The sequence below is a fragment of the Anser cygnoides genome, chromosome 10 (assembly GCF_040182565.1).
Source record: "Anser cygnoides isolate HZ-2024a breed goose chromosome 10, Taihu_goose_T2T_genome, whole genome shotgun sequence".
NCBI lineage: Eukaryota > Metazoa > Chordata > Aves > Anseriformes > Anatidae > Anser > Anser cygnoides.
In genome coordinates this window covers 7156789-7174408 of record NC_089882.1, presented here as the reverse complement: position 1 = coordinate 7174408, position 17620 = coordinate 7156789, and positions in this window count along the sequence as shown.

Here is a 17620-nt window from a genome sequence, read left to right as displayed (position 1 = left end):
TGAAATCAGATGCACAGCCCCGCCATGGTATATTTAATGTTGCGTCTCTTTTTCTGCCTTACCCTCCCTATGCCTTATTTCTCGTGCCAGACTTATTCTCCCTTTGTTTTTATAGCTTTTGCAGCAGTAAAACTGGCTGCTGTTTAGCAAGGAGAGCTGCAGCTTGATTCAAACCTTAGTTACAGACTGTTTCTTTTTGTTGTTAGACACTACCCGCCTCATACTCTACCTGGCCAAACCTGCCAAGTTTTGGATTTCCTAGAGGAGGCTTTTTATTCTGTCTTCTTGTCTGCACATGTACACACAACCCCCAATTATATAATAGGTGAACTCACCGTTGTGCTATTGTGCGTTTTCCTCTCTTTACAAGCTAACTGCACTGACACTTTTTTGTGTTTCAGGTCTATTGTTACCTGGTGCTGGGCTGCAGCCCTGAGATCGCTTCAAATCTTCACTTTTCCCACACCTAATCAGGAGCTTATTTTTAGCACATTTTTTTCCTCCAATTTTTAAGGCTCTTAGAAGTTTAAACCTCTCAAATACTAAAAACAGTCTGGCCATCATAACCTCTCTAAACAGCATCATTGAAGTGCCGTGTAATTTTGGGGCATGCTTTCAGCCTATCTAGGATAGCAGCAGAGCTTGGTCAGTGGTAAAAGGGCTTAATGTGTTTTAAAAAATGAGCAAGAGGTGATTCCCTTGGTGCTGCTTTCAGGCTCAGCCTTCTGAGCAGCTTCAGACAGCTCCTGGAGGGAGCACCATGTTGTCATCAAAGCCTCCGGTATGCAATTTATATCTGACAGCAAAGGGGAGGACGGGGTTCCCCTTCCAGCCACACGTGTTGCGTGGGCACGAGGCTTCCCAGCAAGGGCTCTCAGCTGGTACACATCTGTCTCGGCGCAGCTCTTCTCATTTTCGGCAGATAAGGAGCGATGAGAATGCGGGGCTCGTTGCAAAATGGCCCTTTGTCGAGAGCTGTTTCTTGGAAAAGTGGCCACATATTTCTGATCAAAAGAACGGAAGGATGCAGTCTTTGCATCTAGCTTCTAGATCGTCCTTCCCTGCAGACCACATATGAGGAGGAAGGGGAAAAAACAACTGCAAACAAACAAAAAGGGAGTGAGGTGGCTGAGCACAAATTAGATTAATTAGCCCCGGGCTGCTTTGTATGTTTATATTTAATTTAGGTTTAGCTACTTCAAAGTTCACATAGTTCTAGTTAATAACTTTACTATAACTTATTATTTTCAGATGTTGGCAGGTAGACAAGTTGTGAGTCACCTGGAATATGAGGCTAAATAAGTAATACTCACTGGCAGGGTTTTGACCATGACTGATTACACTTCTCTGTCTTCTGTGTTAGAAAAATATAGCTTCAGAAGGAAAAAAAATCTACTTTTCTCACTTCTAGTGCCATTTTATGTTGAAACGTCCATGGGGTGGGTTGGATTTCATACATAACTGTCTAGCTTTCAAAAACTTTCAATCTTTAATCTGCTGCTTAATGGTTAGTACATCCTGTAACATACCAGATCTTTATTATTTCATTTGACCTCTTTCGTGAACCTAAGAAGGTCCACAAAACCTGTTTGTTTATGAGCAGTACAGTCTAGAGGTTAGTAGTCTTAAATCACAGAGGAGAAAATGAATGGGTAGCTCTTTATTTGGAACAACAATATTGTTGTCACTCCAAGTATAGATTTTTGTAGCTTGTTACATTAGTTGAATAAAATACTGCCTCATCAATGTAAACTCCAGTTCCGGCTAGTCCCGTTGTTGGCTACGGAAGCAGGAATTCATTCATATTGCTGGCAGTAAAAAGAAAGAAAATTGTGTTTGACAAGAGTGGAGAGTTAAGATCATAACTTCTCAGAACCAATAAGGGTTCATGGAAAAACATATACTTGGGAAGAACAAAACCCTAATCACAGGCATTGCTTGCTGGAGGTCTGCAGCTGTGACAAATGGTGTGATACTCATGAATATGCAAAGTTCTTTTCAGCCTGTAATTATAAGAATCATTGAGCCTATATATGCATTTCATAGGAAGCCTTAGTTGCGTAAAGCAGCAGATGTATTTTGGTGACAACAGTCAATAGTAACAGAGAAACTCGTCATAATCCCAGGATCTCAGTGTGGACCAGACAGGCTGTTCTTTCTCTAGATTTCCAAGCTCTTCTGTAATTTGTGCCACTGTATTAACACGTGTTTCTCTCTGCTCTCAGAGTGTCTGCTTTACTCGACACCCAGCCAGATGCACCACCTCTCTTCCTTTACCTTCTCTCTCTTTATCCCATGTCCACTTTGGAGAGAGAGAAGAAAAGCCCTGCCTTCTCTAAGCTCTTCCTCCTCTGAGCACAACACTTCAAAGTGGCACCAGCTGTTTGCTGGGTGACAAATCATTAGTTTGTTTTGCTTCTTGTTTTTTCTGCTGGCATTGTGATAGAAATGTTACTTCTATTTGGAAATGAAATAGCCTCAGAAGCTGTCCTCTAACTTACTCTTTCTTATTGATGTGTTTTGCAGTTGAAGCCCTGGGCCTGAAGTCCTCAGCAGTGGCTGAAGACACAACCTCATGTGGGAAGGTTGAAGCTCGGTGCAGGTAGGGTTAATCTTAAGCTGCAGCTGGGACTTCAGTTCTGCCTCCAGATGCTAATTCTTTGGGGTGTCAGGGGATCACTGGTAGATGGAGATGGTGAGAGATACGGCTGTTAAAGACTTTACTTTCACTGTCAAAAAAACTACAAGACTATATTCAAGTTATGCATCAGATCCTAGAACTCAGCCTTCTGAGCCCAGAGGAAATAATCTCCTAAAATGAAAAGACAAAAAAGTAAAAAAGCAATCCCGATAAATTCAGAATCAAGTGAGACATAGGAGAGGGGTGACTGAGACACCTATAGCAGCTTATCATGGAGGAAGATTATTATTACAGTGTTATGTGTAGCTAGGGACAGAGACAGCTGTTTGCATTTTCTAAATATCACCCTGGGAATAACATCTTCCCTTACCAATGTAAGTATATATTTTACAAATTGAAATACCCATTTTCAGCAGTATTAAAGTATCTGTGTTTGTCAGGCTTATTTCAGTAGTAAATTATGTTGCGTGTGTTGGTGTTGATGAAAAGGATTGAGATGTATTCTGTGTTAGGAAAGGTCATCTCAGTATCTTGCACTTTCTGTGTCCTGCTCCCATAACTACTTTCACAAAATCTCTCAAGGCTTTTTCTTACCATGTAGAAAACTCTTTGGAAAATGCGTGGCCCAAGTCTCAGTGGTCAGCTCCAGGCACTATTAAACCCAAATGCTTATTCAGGTGGTGCGATGGTGATCCATCAACATTTCTGTGGAAAATCTCTGCAAATGTCTGGAAGAAACAAGTGCATTCTGCCCATCAAAAATCACATGAAATGCATAAACAGAGTATCAGGACACTTATTATCGTGTGGTGTAAGATAAAATAGTTCTTTTTAGGGAAAAGATAATAAAATTGATGTGCTTAAGAACAACAGGATATTTCTTAAACTACTGAAAAAAACAACAAACTACCATATGATGAGAAATCACTATGTTTCAAGAAGCTATAGTGTACATGGTTGGGGTTGTTAGGCTCTTTGTTCTTGTTAGTGTAAATAAGACAAAGTATTTGGTCCTAAACAGCAGTATACTTGCTTCCTAATAAAATTCCTGCTGGCTTTTGGCTTAGGCAGCCTGTGTTGGAGTCAGTGTGAGTGCTGTAGCAAGCCACGTACTTGGTCAGGCATAGGGAGCCACAGGCTTACAGGTGGTAAACCACCAACTCCTTTTCTTCTCTGTAGATAGAAAGAGCATCACCTCCACGTGGGGATTAGCACAGGGGCAAGAGAACAGGCTCCACGCCAGAATTGCTGTTGTTTTTTCCCAAGCCGGGGGACATCTTGTCCCCAAGTATCTGCACAAACTGACAGGACAGGGAGGGGGGACTTCAGATGCTCTGGCTTTGGGGAGAAGCTGAGCAACAAACTTGTTTAAAGCATGTAAAAAATTAGCTTTGGCTTATGGCATTGCAGGTGTGTATCACTGCTTGCTTAGGACTCACAGCAATTTAGCACTTTAAAGCGTTTACTTTTTGCATACCAAAGTCAGATGGAGAAGTGTACGTCTCCATGGCAAGATGGATGTGGTCAGCATGAAAAAATGGCCCTAAAATACAAATGAGTGACCCATAGAGTAGCAGAAGGGGATCTTGTCATGCTGAGTGCTGTGCAATCTGTTGAAAGCAAGCCTTCATATTGATTAACTACCTTCTTTCTGCTGCCATAACATAACTGAAATCCAATATGTTACATAAATAAAAATCTTTCTGGTTATTAAGGGGTCATTTATTTGGGGAGAACGTCCACATGAGTGTATAGTCCTTATTCATCCTGAATGGAAATGATAAATAATTGGGTTTTATGTGGAAAACCCACAGGGGGTAAGAGACTGTAGGGGTGGAAGTCTTCATCCACACATGGGGTCAGGGTGCTGGGCTCAGTGTCCCTAATATTCTCCCTGGCAGCAAGCTCTGCCCCAGGATTTTGGCTCCTGGTGGGGACCCCTGGCCAGGATTAGAGCAACAGGGGCTTTGGGCACCAACTGGGCAGGTGGTGGCAAAGCTCTGAGACCAACAGCTGCAGTTGGTTTTGTAAATATGAACTATGCCCGTGAAAAAAAATTCTTGCCCACAGGCTTCGTAAAACAACAAAAAAAAGACAGAATATAGCCTCGGCTGCGGAATCGCAGCCTGGCACGTTTGTACATTTCAATTTCCAATAAGCCGCGGTCTCTAATCACAAGACTTCTAATCTTCTACCACCTCGTCACAGATTTTGAATTCAAATTTCCTTCTTTTTGTCTGTATTTAAAAAATAATAATAATCATTTTCCATCTATTACAAATAACAATACAGATCCACAGACTGAATGCTGAAGTTGTAATTCAATCTCAGGCTTTGGCTGCCATTCATTGATACCTCGAGCTGTGCTCTTATTATTTATGACATCAGCAGAAACTCTCGATTGAATTGCAGCCTTATATTTAATTAGAGACTATGTATTATTTTGTATGCAATATCCAGAATTAAAAATAGCCCCTTTCCAGAGCATAATAGGGAAAAGGCAGCAAAGTTTGAATATATATTCTAATTGATATTTCTTGTACTTATTCTAAAAGTAATCAAAACGTATGTTAAATATTAATTATAATATTTTTACTGCATTGTGCACCCTGATTTATTGCTGCCTCTTTCGGTTCACTTTTTAATTACTGTACATTATAAGAAAACTAAAGGTTTTTTTAAATAGAAAAGTTATTTAGCATTGAAATTAATGTATAATTCAATATCAATCCTCATAGTGAATGTTATATTAAACCTAATGAACAAAAGGTGTATTTAACACAGTTTGCAAGTTTTTTCTTTTTTTTTTTTTTTACTTTTTTTTTTTTATTATTTTCTCTCCTCTCACAACATGCCTCTCAACTCTCTCCACATTTAAAAGTCGGGGACAAAGCTCATAAAGGAACAAAAGACTAAAATCAGGGATGGTCTTTTTTTAAAAGAGGTACAGTTTCAAAGCCTGGAGGAAAAAAAAAAGATAGAAATCAAAGTGCTCTTGAATACAGAGAACATTTTAAAGGAAATATTGAACTGTTTGCTTAAAAATCTTACATTATTGCCTTCTTTTTTAACTCAATTCCTTTTTGAAGGAGAACACCAGATAGGGACAAAGAGAATATTTTCATGCAAAAATCAGGCACAGGTACAGAGGCACAGCCAGACATCATTTCAAGTGGGCACAGGAATTTAATTCAAGTTATTCTCTCCTTTATTCCACGTTTAACAAAGTTGAAGGATTTATCCACCTCTCTGACACTAGTGCAGACTTCACTAGGTAACATTTGTATCCAGTGGCAAGTAAATATTGGGCTGGATTTTTATGTCCACCTGAAATGGATTCTGGTTCTAAACCTCAGCAGCTGTAGAAAATAAGTTTTGTATCACCGCAGAGCTCTGCACAAAGATTTGTTCAGCTGCTATCAGTAGGAACAAAGAGATTACCTTTGTTTATGCATCCAGGTCTAATTTAAAGACTACCAGACCCTTCTTTTTTTGCAGATGTAAATTCGCCTGGTATTCAGAGGCAGCAAGAGCTGTGTGTTGGGGAAGAGTGGGACACTGGCTGAAAGTGTTCCCAAGCTATCACAGTGGGTGCTGCTGAAACACCCAGAGAAAGGCAGGGGATGTAGGGGGTCCCCACTAACTCACTGATGCATCCTCATGGGAGAAGGGAGGAAGGAGAAGGGGATGTTAGTGCTGTGTATCGCACAGGGTGCCCGCAGGCTGTGCCCTCGGCTGCCTCCTGCCCCGGGCTCGGGGAGCTCGACCTGCTCAGCCCAGGGGTGCGGGGTGTTCGGAGGGGTGAATCCGCAGATTGAGGCAGTATTTACAGATATCCTTAGCCTGAGAACCTCCGTGTCTTAGCTACATGACCTGGTTTCCTGAAAGGAGAAATGAAAAAAACATGTTTGTTTTTAAATAAATAACAGATCCCTCAATAAATCATCTAACATACTGTCTATTTATATTTTATAAGGACAAATGTTTCTGACAACTTTCATAATAGGTCTGTACAAGTATGCCATGTTCTTCCCAAGGAGGCTTTTTTGAGTGACATAAATTGCCATTAATGAAAATTTTAACAATTCAGGCTAAATAATTTTTTAACTTTTAATGTGCAGAGATGCAACATAACATGGCAGGCCTTGCAAGAGAAGACATTTGTTTTGGAAAGAAGCTGCAGAGTATATTTATTCATAGACCAAAATAAAAGCAGCATGAACATTATTTTTTAATAGCTCTGCTTGTTGGGTGGCTGTACAGAAACACTGATGTATTCCTTCAGTAAATACTGGAATCTATGGTGCTGTAGTGCCTTGAGGAAGTCTCAAGTACCCAAATGTTAGAAGTAGAGTTCTTACAGCATTAAACAATGATGTTGACCGATAGGTCACCTGAGACCATGGGACTATATGAAATCATGCCACAGCTCAGTTCTCCGGTCTTTAACAGCACAAACAGCCACTGAACAACCAGCATCAAGAAAAAACTATTATTATTATTCCCCAGAAATCTCCTACCCAGCAAACTCATACTATTACAACCCTAAAATGCAGGTAATGGGGCGCTCACCCAAGGGAGCAGGGAGGGGGACCTGCTTGTCACTCCTATCACTCCTTCCATCGTCAAGCCATGTCTGGGACCACTAATCCGTTTGCAATTCCCTTATCACTGTCATTTACCCTCCTCCCTGCCCAGCGACCACGGGCGTTGGCACTGACAGGCACTTGTCACTTCTGATGAATTCTGGATCTGGTCCACTGGACTTTGGCAAGGCAGGTGAGGATCATTAAGGTTTTGCAGTGTTAGTTCCAGCTTTCCTCTTATATAAGAGCAGTACCATTCGAAAGTCACAAACTATAGTTTCAATAAATGGCTTTCAGATCAGATAAACGTTTCAGATTTGCTTTGGAGTATACAAGACCTGACAGCCATCTATTTTAAGTGTACAACTGACTTAAAAACAGTGTTGTTTAAATATCTAATAACTCTTACATAAGGACTTGGCACTAACAATGCTATAATGCATTCATTTGAAAAAGCAGTAAACTTCTCCCACAGAAAAGAAAATGTGGGTATTGCCACTTAACAGTGTATTGGGCAGGCAGCCTTATTGATTCAATCACAGCAGATTTATTTTTTAATATTTGCTTGCTGAAACAAGAAGTTTTCAGGCGAATTAAGCATGCATTTTCTTCCACTGGTGTGGGGCAAAACCATGGTCTTTTACTATAGTGTAGGATCCTTTCTATGTTATAATTATAGAAGTGACTGCAATAACTTTATAGATTAAAATCATGCAGAATTTGTAAAATAAAAATGTGCAGCTCTGTTGTCTGTATATCCTCCTGAAAGGCTTACTAGTATTTACTAATCCCACTGAACTTAATATACCTAATTGCAGACAATGAAACAACTGAGATTCTTCAAATTAAATACATCCTTAATTGCTTTGCTAAAATTGGACGGTAATGTCATTATGTTAACAAACACTCACACTTATCTAGAAGAGGATGACGTAATCAAAGATGAGAAAGTCAGGATGGAAAAAATGGTGTCATCGTTAAGTGGGGTTGGTGAGCAGAGGCTTTTCAGAAGGCTTCTTAGGAAGGAGGCTTGCTGCAAGTGAATGCAATCCAGTTGGGGAAAAATGGGTGAAGAAAATAGACATATTACAGAGTTAGTTCTTAATTAAAATTAAAACAGCCAAAAAATAATAATAATAATAATAAAATCCTGCAGTCAGGTATACATTTGTGCTACAAGGCATATGAATGCAGGAATTTGAGTGCAATAGCTTCAGTGTTGTGTTTCCTCTACCAATAGTAGTTGAATTATTTGTACTGTTCAGTATGAGGCAATCAAGGGAGGCCTGGGGAGAAAATGGTTCAGGCTGATTCTAAGCAGGCAGAAACCTTATTAATTGTAATGGAGTTGGGCTAAGCCCTTACTAGATTTCCCTGAAGGTAAACGGTATGTGGGGAGTTTTATGTGGAAAGAAAGTCAAAGTTTCCATGCAACTGTGGATTTTTGGTGAAACGCTTGTCAATCATCTTCTTAAACCACCTGTACGTATCTGGTGGTTGTTACTGAACTGAATCAATTATTCTGGCTCTAATCTATACTTCATTAGACAGAAGACATATTACTCATTTTCAGTGAGCAGTGGGGTCTGGGAAGCAACATGTTTAAAATAGGTAAGAGAATCACACTGACTTACATCTTGATCTTAAGTAAAGCATTTAACTTCTGTGTACCAGTTTGTGTGCATGTTACATGAAAATGATAATATATTTGCCTGGTTTTAAAAGCACTGGAATGAGGGGAAGAGAGTAGTGTGACTAATGTCATTTATCGGTGTGGTTTTGATCTGATTTTCCGTATAAAATACATCAGTGCAATCGTGCTCTATCTTGTGAACTGCAGAAGCAGCTCCAAGCATCCAGATATCCTGTTTGGGGATAGGAGAAACAATGTCCAAAGATATTTTAACTTTGTCATGTGCTATATTACTGATTTATTTTTGTAATTCTTGCTTTTTAAAAAATATTCATAATTTTAGGTTAAGCAGTACAACAGTGTTTTCCAGGGCTCTTGTGACCATCTCCCATAGTGTCTGTGAACGGAGATTTCTCTGTTGACTGGAAACTGGGCTATTAGATGGATCATAGGTGGCATTTATCTGTCAAATAGGCTTTGATACTACCTCTCTTAGGGTGGAATGCCCTGTGCTTTCAGGTTAATAAGGTAAGAAAAAAGCTCCATATCCTATCTTTATGTGGCAACTAATAACTGAAAGTAAAGAGGGACGATGCTTCCTGCACAGGGATGCAGAAGAGAGCAGAGCAGGACTGGGGCAGCCAAGGCATAGGTGTATCCCCACACACAGACACCACACACCACGGTACAAACTCCCCTACCCGCAGTCTCTGCAGAAGCACAGCTAGGAATTTATTCAAGGTCTTAAGCATTTTCTAAGTGCTGACATAGATGTAATCTCAGCTTTGTCTGGATGGAGGGGAAACCACCGTCTGTACAGAGCCCATTTTCTTGAGTGGTTAGATCAAGACTTGAGCCAGGTAACCTATCTTTTGGTGACTATTCATGTCCTTGCGTTCAGGTTTCAGATCTATGGAAACCAAAGTACTGAGAACCCATCTGCCTGTTAATGGCTACGAAGGAGAGCTGTACAACTTTCTTCCCCTTTGCCTACCCTACTGTCAATAGCCAGTAAGCAGCAGTCAGAGTTTATTGGGGAAATAATTAATTGAAGCTAGCGGAAGAGCTTGCCCAAGCCAACAGCAGTAGAGCTGTTTTCTTCATTTTAGCAGCTTCAGGAATAAGGGCATTGATGCCCTGAGCAAAATGGCCTCGTTGTCCTCCTCTTGGCCGCGCCGTGCAGGGCCATTGGGGTGAGGAGTGGCTGGAAAGTGCCCACTTACTGTGGGGCAGGGGAGAGGAGCCGCCGCACCAGACGGGCCTTTCACTGTCTCCTTGTTCTGAAATGAGATGCAAGGATGTATCGACTGGGAAGCTGTCCAGATCCACTCTGAGAAGGTGTAGTGCTCCACACTGCCTGCATTAATATCACCCGCACGCTTTGGTCTGTCCCCGGGCCCAGTCTCACCAGCAGCACTGAATATGGCTTTTGAACGTACTGAGACCAGGACAAGGAGGAATGAGCAGGCCTCACAAATTTGGCTCATGTGGGGCAGAAATGGGTTGGATTTGGCTTAGACTCTAACTACCCAGGACCTTCAGCAGCTCTAGAAAGTGAGAAATCTTCTCTGAAGATTTCTCTGAAATCTTCTCTGTCAGCTCAGGCCCAATTGCTTTACAGAAATGCCTGGCTTATACACAAGGGGTCTCAGAGCTCTCTCTGTTGTTACTGTGAATATTTGGGTCGATGTTTTACTGATCTTTCTCTTTGTCCCCTGACTCCTTCAAGGCTTTTCTTTTAGTTTAGCACTCTCAGTTGTGTGGGGCTCCTTCTCTTCTGCATTTTCGTTCTTTGACAACTATTTTGCTTTTCTCCTGAAATTCCCAGAGGCCTCAAGCAGCCAATCAAGTGGGAAAACAGTCTTGAAAACTTCTGGGTGGGAAAACGTAATTGTAGTGGCAATCACCTTAAAGTCTTACTCATCTACAGATCATCTAGCTGTGTCCTTATGAGATCTTCCCACCCACATAGGAAAATATGTTCATGGATATCTTAGAGACTTGGGGACAAAATGTATTTGCTCACATTTCAGAAGATTTTCTTCTCTTCCTCCTTTGCTATCCCCCCAAATGTAACATCTTTCCTAGAATGTTCTTCAAATTGTCTACACCAACTCTAAGGAGTCTTGTGCATCTGTGAGTTTATTAAACCAAAATGAAGAGGGTAGATTCCCCTGCTCACTTTAGACTAATTAAGTGGTTGTTTTCATCAGTTCTTGCAATTTATTTTACTATAGATAACAGGAGAATATATCAGCCTTGGAATTGTATTAAATATTTCCCTCATAACATATTGTCAACAAAAGTCCTGCTGAATTAATGACTTGTGTGCCTGTTTGAAAGTGGGATTGTACTTGTCTAATTGTGGCATCAGTTGTCATAGTGACTATCAGGCAATCCGGCAGCAAACACCCTTCCTTGGCAGGGTTTAGGTAAAGCAGCCTTTGTGCAGTTGTCAGCCAGAGATTTATGATGGTAAAAACTATATTTGGCAGCCAAATCAATGCGTTGACCACTCTTTGTGCTCCTGCCCTTATTTTAACTTAAACATTTGATATTCCACCTGAATATTAAGAGACCATATGTCTCTGGAGCTGTTTTGTTATTAATAGATCACTTTTTATAAACTGTGTGTAGGATGACTAGTTATTTGTATATATGTCCAACAAATGCAGTTTGCTGATATTTTCTGAACATGTAACTCCAAATGTCAGATCTTGCAAGTGGATACGAGAGGGTACCTTTTTATGCCTGCTATTAAAACATGTCGAGTGATCTATAAATTACTCTGCTGAGATAAACAGTGGATTAAAATAAGGCACTCCCATTCTGTCATCACTATAATATTAATCATTGGAGTTTTGGTCTTTAATGTTAAAATGTACCTTTTAGCAGTATATGTCACTTCATATTAAATTACATTTTGACTGACAGATTTTTTAATCAAAACTTGTGTTCTCGTTTTTGTTTTCTATATAATGTCACAACAAGGTAAGAAAATAATTTTGCTGACATCTTTTTTTTAACAGTTGGTGTTTTATTCTTGATTAGTTTTTCTTGGTGGTTTAACTCTGGCTGGTTTGTTGCTCTGAACCTATGTAAACGCTTACTTTTTTCTTATTGTATCGAAAGATTAAGATTATGCAGAATTCAAATGTAAGAAATTATAAAAACTTCATGATGTCAGCTAATAGATGAAAAATTTTGTATGGCCACAAGTACGTCACTTGACTGGGTCTGTATAAAAACCAAATGTTTTCTTGACTGGATCTGTTTTTTGCCATCATTCCAAATGAAGTTATGCTAGTGGATTTAACAGCATAGATTTACTTTCTTAAAAGCGTTGGACAATAACAGGATAATGTGTGCAAATGTTTTTCTAATCCAAATATGTTGCTTTGAAGCTGTCCAGTTTCTTTCATAGGGAAAGTGGGCTACAGCTTTTCTTGTGAAACTTTAATCATTCAAGACAAGAGATCACAACCTTCTTGGGTCTGGTTCTGTGTTATGTCTCCAAAATATGGAAGGTCAGGTTCTCTGTTGCCACATGTGGGTACTACTTCTCCAGAATTCACATCAAAGAGCTGACTACGTTAAAGTGGTATGACACTACACGACAATGGGTGTAATAACAATTTGACTGGTAAACAGCCTGAAACACCCACTGCTGTTTAAATTCCACATTTTCATAGCGTCAAAAAAGTACTTGTTGGAATATGTATTTTGTGGTTTTGCCCTTCAAAGCAGTTAAGACATAAATTTAGTTGGAGAGATTTCCAAGTGTACTCTAACTTCCTGTTTCTTAATGCGTTGGAAATGTTTTTGTTAAGGTGATTTGACTTTGCAATCAGCCATTTTAGTGCTGCTTCTGTGCATTATGTCTTTGTTTTTGTAGGCTCTGGGGGAATTTTTGTAACCTCATATTTGCCATCTCTCCTTCCCACTCCCTGTCATTATGCTGGAAGAAGACATTAAGTGTCCTGACAGGGAACCACCAGCCAGAAGTAGCCCTTGCCCCTCTGTCACACCGAGAGGGCTGTTAAGCCACTGCAGCTGAGAGAGAGGTCAGGAGCCAGAAGGGAAAATCGGAGGAAGGAAAGAAGGAGCCTGAGCTAATGAGAGATGCTCCCAGCAGAAAGCTGAGCTTGGCAGCAAAGAGGAGGACCTACCAGCCAAGAGAGAGCTTTGCATTTCAGACAGAACCCACTAATGAAGTGAGAAAGATGTTTGTTCCTGAAGGAGATGACAAAGTTACGAGTACAGAGCGAAGAGGAAGAAAGGCAGAATTCAGTAGTAGGTAGAAATGATTCACAGATAGTGGTGGTTGGGATAAATTGGTAGGTCCTTTTGACTGTAGGAGATTCGCATGGAAAAGAGATGAATGAATCAGGAGAGGAATACTGAAGGAAGATCTTACAAATGGAGATGCCATCCTAGTTAGAAAGAGGGATCCTGGCAAGGAAGTGGTTCGATGTTATCAGTTAAAGGTTATCCTGTGCTCTTCTTGCTGGGTGCATTCTGAAAGCTGGGGCTGGAAAAGGGAAACATTTCTCTAAAACATTTTTGTAATGCTTTATCAGTTTGTTAACATTTGGCCTAAATGTTCCTGCATGCCTCTTCCCCATCCCCCTGCCTCAAATCCCAGGTGTCAAAGCTCTTTTCACAACATATTGATAATAACCAACACAGTTGTCCGTCTTGGAAATAATAAAAGCCATAGACTGTAATAGATTTTTAAAGTTACATTTCGAGTTTAATGCTTATAACTATATCACTGGGAGCAGGTACTTGGCACAAATGTCTCCATTGGAGCATAAACACCTTGGCCTATAGCCTCTGAGAGTTTATCAGTGCCATGGGAGATATTTCCTGCTATGTACTTGCTTCTCTACAATGAATGAACAGCTTGCAACTACATATTAATCTACTTGATGACCTAGATCAAGAACAAGGAAAATAATGTTGATAAGTCAGTCACTTTTCTTTTTTGGTATATCCCTGACTATTAGTATTAGTAGATAGGCAAAAACAGATGAATGAAGACTTCGCTTTCTGGCAGGGGTCAGTGGCATTAAGAAAGCTTTCTTTTTTAGTTATTTCTGGGCCAGACTGACCAAGTGGCTAGGTGGTTACTGGGTTATGGGAGGAGAGTTTGGTGCTGCCGGGACTGATCTAAGAGATGCAGTGTTTAGCCATATTGCAGCCCTGCACTGCATGGCTGAAATACATGGAGTTTTGATGAATATATGTGCTGTTGCAGTGATCTACAGCAGACGGGACCTGGACTGTCATGTCTGATTCTGTACAAAACTTCTCTGTGCAGGTTATTTTGTTCTGTGTGGCATTGCCCTGCTAACCTCTGATCATTGTGTCCTGGCTCTAAGCAGAGTTCAGATCAAGGCAAATAAACTTGAACATTATCTGATGCTGGATTATGTAGCCCTGCAGCCATTCAGCTGCAACCCCTACAGTAACCTTCGCGTACACCCTGTATCCTTTCTGTTTATGTTCATCTTTTTCCTAGCACCTCTTTAAATTACACACCTGCAGAGGCACTGATCACTGCAGTGTAGCCATAAAGGAAAGACATTGCTTCTTTGCCCTCCTAAATACCTTGAAACACTATTGATTAATTTTTCACCTGAAATAGTCCACCCTGAATGGATCGAGAGGAATTTACCACTGATGTTCTGTAGTCCAGCGTGTGTGAATGGCATCTCACTCCCTGAGCTCTGTCTGCTGTGTATTGAAGTCCCAAATTCCTGTTTTCTGTCACCCAAACCACTCTGGTTCTTGTTCTTTGTTCTTGCCAAGCTTAGACAAACCAAGAACTTTTTCCAGTTAAATAGAAGTCTCACAATAAGAAAAAAGTTTGAAGTGAGAAAAATATGACTTGCTGTTTTCAACAGAAACTGCTCCCCAATGATCCATATATTCAAGATGTATGGGAAATTAATACCTTAACACATACATTAGTATGTCAAAATGGCATGCTTACTTACCCATTTACCAGGTTAAAGAAGGAGACTGGTGTGACTTTAGATAGTCATTTCATTTCTATGTGCCTCGGTTCTGTCATTTAAAAACAGGAATATGGATAATAAACAATAGCAGAATGTTATTGAGTCATTCACATTTATAAAGCCCTTTGATATTGTCTATGCCTCAGTTTTCTCATTTGTAAAACAAGTGTAATAATTCATGTATTTATAGCTTTAAAGGATGGATAATCTAATTTGACATCCTGCAGAGCAAAATCCCTAGCATTTCATTTAGCTATTCCCGCACTGATCTCAATAGCTCATGGCCTACAGAAAGCATGCTTTTAGAAAGACACGAGATCTTAATTTTTAAAATGTCATGTGACTGATAACCTTCCACAACTCTTGGCAAATTGTGCCCTTCATTAATTATCTGAACTATTAAAAATATACACCTTATTCACAGTGTGGTATGGATCATAATTCCTAACTTTCTAACATGTTTTGAGATGCCTTAAAAGTAATTTATTTTATTGGACAATTTGTACAATATATTCTTTTCCATCTAGCACTCCAATTATTCCAAGATCTGCAGGTAGCCCATGCTTTATGATATCTTTTCCAATATCCTCTTTTTTTTTTTCTTTTCAACTTTGAGTCATACAGGCTGAAAGATGCCCAATAGATGCTTGCAAAGCAGCACCAGGCAGGATAAAGATGTGTCATTAGTGATGACCTGCCAGTGAATTTTCTCAAGTGGGCAGAGGAGCATTGACCAAACCACCAGTAAGAGGCTGCTAAGTGGAGCTCAGCATCATGTCTGGCTTTCCACTCGTCTTCCCTCCCCATTCTGCAACACTCTGTTATTTCAGAAGCCGCTGAAGTGCACGGAAAGGAGCATTCCAAGTGGTGGGAACCATCTGCTTCAGAGGGTGTTGCTGGCAGCTTGTTTCCTAGCTGCATCTTAGTCAGGATTAAGAATTTTCTAATTTGATGCAATGACTAAAATCTCCTCGTTGATTGTGTGTGTCATCCAATTTCCGGTGTTCTGGTTATCGTGCAGGAAGACAGCTGGATGCAAATACAGACGAAGTCAAGTCCAACGGAAGAGACACGAGGTTGTGCTCGCACAAGCGTGCACATGCACTCACGCGAGTGCCAAAGTGCCGCTGATTGCTAAAGCGTCTTTTCCAAATCTTTCAAAGTATAGCTATATATTTTCCCTGACATTATGTGTTTTGGATTGGTCTCTATGAAAAAAAAAAAAAAACTAAAAAAAAAAACATATTACTGTGAAATCCAGTGTGTCTGTTAGAGAAATATAATTTACCGTTTCAAATTCCAGACGTAGGTAACTTCTTGATTGGAAATTTGTTTGATTTTTCAAGGCTACGTATTCAAGCAGTGAATCCGAGTGGACACTTGGCTAATCTGTAGAAAACAATTTATATTTGTCCTTTTCCATTTCAAAAGATCTCTTTTGGGCCTGTCATGAATGGACTGGCTTTCTTGCAACTTGGATAAAATATTGTGCTTTCTACATATATAGCAAACCAGTGGAACAGTAAAAATAACATTAGTATAAGCTTGCCAAGGGGATTCGGTGCAACCATTAGGTAAGGCCTGCCAGATATATATAGTTTCAGCTGTTAAAATTACATATTCATGTGTTTTCCATATATCTATTGGCCTCTCTCTCAGAGAGTTTTGGAGTTATTTTTTACTAGACTGCAATTAAACAAAAGCAACCGAGACAGGGAATTCCCCAGAAATTGCAAGGCGAGGAGTGTGCAGTGGCCACTTGAAGACTTGGTCATTAATCTCAAGGAAATTCAGAAATATGGTTATGTAGGTATGGAGACATAATGTGTGGGGTGGGGAGGCACACTAAAACACTATCTTTTCTTATATGCATTTTGCAGATTTAGGTTTTATACGTGGAATGTAATTAAACTGATTCTCTACAGCCCAATCAAACCGTATCGGTCCATATTATTACCCCTCTGGTCCCTAGAAGTTCACTTGAGCTGGGGCCACATGACACAGTGCCACATGACCCTGTGCCACGTAAGCCTGTATATCTCCGAATAACTCACTCCTGTGCTAGTCCAGATTTTTGCTGATTTCCTTGGCGTGTAACTCCAGTTTTCTTTATTTCTAAAGTAGTAATCAGACTCTCTGCCTTTTTAATGAGATGTAAGCTTGAGTAGCTGCTGAGATGTTTGTGCTGGTGTGGCTTTTCTGAAAGATTTCTGCCATAACTGAGTTACTTATTTGGTAGGATTTCCAAAGTTGTATTGCTGTAACAAGCTATTAATTAGTAGAATATGCTTTTTGCTATATCCGTGGGCAATTATCACTTTAGAGATCCCTTCACGGAAGCAGGTTTGATCAGTAGCGTGAAGGCTATTTCTGGCTTGCCATGAGTAGTACTTGAGAGCTTTGTGATCTAAATTAAGAGGTCGCATTTTTGGTATATGCGAGTCTGCACGCTGCTAAATTAGGCAGGGCAGTAGGGAACTCATCTGAAGTGCTCACTATGGCTTACACATTCTCACCCACCCACCTCTGAAGTATTTATGTGACCTACTAAATCTTCTGTTTCTTCATTTGCTTGGGTTAAGCATTGACGCCATTGTCTTAGGAGACTCGGGTTTCAGATGCAAGCTGTGTGTATCGTTTGGGGGTCAGAGCAGAAAATGGACTGAGCAGACTTTCTGAAATACACCAGCATGGAAATCCACAAGGATGTGGATTCTTGGGGATGCGTTGGTGTGTG